The sequence below is a fragment of the Labeo rohita genome, chromosome 22 (assembly GCF_022985175.1).
Source record: "Labeo rohita strain BAU-BD-2019 chromosome 22, IGBB_LRoh.1.0, whole genome shotgun sequence".
NCBI classification, from domain to species: domain Eukaryota; kingdom Metazoa; phylum Chordata; class Actinopteri; order Cypriniformes; family Cyprinidae; genus Labeo; species Labeo rohita.
The window spans coordinates 376,882-380,437 of NC_066890.1; the positions used below are offsets into that span (position 1 = coordinate 376,882).

At 32.1% G+C, this 3,556-nt stretch overlaps 1 long non-coding RNA gene across 1 annotated transcript; it reads right to left on the reverse strand.

Annotated features, from left to right (window-relative positions):
- Positions 1 to 344: 344 nt before the first annotated feature.
- LOC127153191 (uncharacterized) lies at positions 345 to 3,328 on the reverse strand. Its single transcript, XR_007825207.1, has 5 exons — positions 3,223 to 3,328; positions 1,586 to 1,733; positions 1,372 to 1,471; positions 688 to 809; positions 345 to 561 (listed from the first exon to the last, which is right to left on the reverse strand). It is a non-coding gene; the product is annotated as an uncharacterized LOC127153191 (long non-coding RNA).
- Positions 3,329 to 3,556: the final 228 nt, after the last annotated feature.

The window sequence follows — 3,556 nt, forward strand, 5'->3', positions numbered from 1 at the left end:
GTGGCTGTGAAGTTCCCTTGTCACCCGCAGGACTCGCTGTGATTGGATTATCTTTCAACCCATATTAAACAGCACATTATGTTACAAAAGTATGTTTTGCTGATGTTATCACGTTAGTAATATATTAAGTTAACAATGAAGTATTGCTATGTTGAGAGAAATTACTCCTTTAGCGAGATCGTAACCCTAACCCTAAGCATAACTTCAGTGAACTACAAATAACAGCGCCATGTTTTCCCGTTCCATCGACAGAATGACAGAGGCTTATGGGTACTGTATTTTAAAATGTTTTATTAATTAAATGAAATAAATAATGTCTTTAATGGAAAACTGGATAACTAAAGTGCAAATCTCATTTTGCAAATCTCTATGACATATTGAGAGGCAAACTGAAAGTTGGTATTTTACTGTAAGCAATATTTAAAATGCCTTTATAACAGCTTCCCATATATTTCCCAATCATGATTTTCTTCTGTCGTGTCTGTAAACAGTATGTGGTGTAGCTTTTTCTCAGCCAGAGAATCTCACTCCTGACATCCCATTTTCAGACACTTCCCATACCTGGTCAAAATAAAACAAATAAACACAAACAATTCAGATGAAGTTGTTTAATGGACAGTCAGCTCAGCTTATGTTCTGTGTGATGTTGGGTGGGCAACTATGGCCCTTAAGGTACTGTACACATACCTTTAAGGTTTTAAGACTTTTGAGAAGCTTTTTCTTTGAAGACAATTTACAACATCCTCTTCTTTCTCTCCTTTTAAGAGGAGCATCACTTGGTCAAACCCCCTCATCTGTCCAAAGATCATCTGTACAAAAAATGGTTAAAATACTGCAAAAAGAATTTCATTATGCAAGACTTAAGAAAGTGTTACAGAGGCAAAAGTGCCATGTGTAGTTCTCAGAAACTGGAGAATTTGCCTCTAGAATTCATCTATTACTGCAGTAAATGTGTCTTTTTATTCTAGAATCTTTCTCCAAAGTTCATGAACTCTCTTGCTTCCATCTTAAAATACAAATGTGTTTTAGTCTGTGTAGTGTAAGGCCTTGCTTTAAACCAACCAACTATTAATCAACAATTTATTACACACAACATTTACAAAACAATTAAATAATGCAACTAAACCACTTTTATAACACTGCTGTTAAATGCTGAAAAACAGTTGGTGTGGTTTTTAAAAACTTAAGATAAAAAAATGTTCCAGTCACACTTTGCTAACATGCTATAATTGTAAGTTGTACCCAGTAAATAAATAAATTAATTAAATTACAAATTAATGAGAATAATCACTGCTGACATGAACAGTCCTGTGAGAGATCATCATAAAATGCTGTACTACATAATCCAGCATTGCTTCAGTACAGACATACCAGTGGACATGCACACTCTTCTGTCTTCTTTGTTTGGGTGCAAGATGGCCATATTCATTCCTCACCCTGAACGAAGGACTTTCTTGGTCTTCCTTCTCTTCTATAAAACAAGAAATTCTCTACTTACTCTTAAAAATAAAATTCAGTTAATTTAAAATAAGATTCAGACCAGAACAGTTGATGAGTAAATGTCGATTAAAAAACAAAAATGTACCTGGGAAGAGCTGATCATGGCAAGACTCGCTGAGACTCAGTAACAGCTCTTTTAGTTTTTAGGAAGGTTTGTGAGGGTGCGTAAAGGAGCTGTTGTTTACATATTGTAGAGACCTGAAAAAGAAGGACAGCACAATCTGTGAGTAATCCTGTAAGGAATTCCTGTAAAGGAAGAAGATACTATTACATTACATGCAACTTGTTGGTTTACACATTAATGTGGGTTTTCTTTTTCTTTAGACTGTAAAAACAGCCTCTGTAATTATATGTTAAATTAAATAATTAAATTACATGTTAAATTAAACAATTCAATGTTAAATGCATCCATTTTTAATAGCACGTCATTAATATCAAGATATACACTACCGTTCAAAAGTTTGGGGTCAGTAAGACTTGTAATAGTCTTTAAAGAAGTCTCTTATGCTCATCAAGGCTGCATTTATTTGATTAAAAATATAGAAAAAAAACAGTAATATTGCAAAATGTTTTTACAATATAAAATAATGTTTTTATTTTAACATACTTTAAAATAGAATTTATTCCTGTGATGAAAAGCTGAATTTTTATCAGCTGTTACTCCAGTCTTAAGTGTCACATGATCCTTCAGAAATCATTCTAATATGTGGATTTATTATTAGAATGATCAATGTTGGATAATATCAACAGTTGTGCTGCCAAATATTTTTTGGAACCTGTGATTTTTTTTTTTCAGGATTCTTTCATGAATAACAAGTTTAAAAAGTACAGTTTTTATTCAAAATATAAATATTTTATAACAATGTAAATTATTTATTATTAACTTTTAATAAACTTTTAATTATTAACTTAATACATCCTTGGTGAATAAAAGTATTAATTTCTTAAAAAAAAAAAAAAAAACAATAAAAATGTACTGACCCCAAACTTTTGAACGGTAGTGTACATCTAATGAATTATTTTAAATATGTTTATATGTCAACAGGACTGTTATCAGTAGCGTAACTGATCTGGTTCTGACAAATTAATCTAAGAATCTAAATGTCAGATGAGACTGTACAGGGACTGAGGCAATGAGCAGTAGAGTAAACATTGCAGGACTGTCTAAAAGTACACTTGTACAATATCATACAAATGTTTATCTGAATTATTGAATTATTAAAACTTTGATGTACTAATGGGGCATTTTAAAAACTTTTACCCAGTCCAATTACCCACACTTGTGGTCTTGGCCACTTTATAGCACATGTATGTGACAGGAAGTGCGTGCGTAAGACTGTCCCAGGTCTTAATGATGCCAAACTGCAGTGCCCTTAAAGCAAACTAAATCCACACCATTTTGAATACAGCTCAGGAGGCTTAGCGTATCCCATCATGCATCATGTTTTGGAATAAATCATGAGATCTTGTGAGAGGTCACGGAAACCTTTCCAGTGTAAGTTAAAAATGAATAATAATTATAATAATTAGATATTACAAATAATTTGGTAGTAAAACAAAGTTTTATAATACGTAATATAATTAGTCAAGAGGTCAAGTGCAAGTGTGGGTATGTGAACAGGGCAAAAGTTTAAGAAACAACATGTTATATATGTAATATATGCTGTGCAAATTATAACAGCAGGAATGTTTGATAAAAGTGTAAAACTAACACAGAACTACCACTGCAAATGTCTCCCTCCGCAGCTTTCTGTCTTCTCTGTTTCTAAATGAAGACTCTCCACAAACAAGACTGGGCTGACTGCTTCATTTAGGTCTTCTCAGCTAAAAAAAAAAAAAAGAAAAAGAAAAGACAATTATATAGAAAATGTTAATAATGATCTGTGAGCAACATATTTTAGTTCTAAACTGATATGAATGAACTGCAGGAGGTTAAAAAATAACTTTTTTTTTCATTCTTACTTTTTTTTGGTTTTTAAATTAAAAGGTATTACAAGCATGGAATACTAAGTGTAGTGATTACTGTGGTATCTATCCTAAAAGCACATCAAAACTA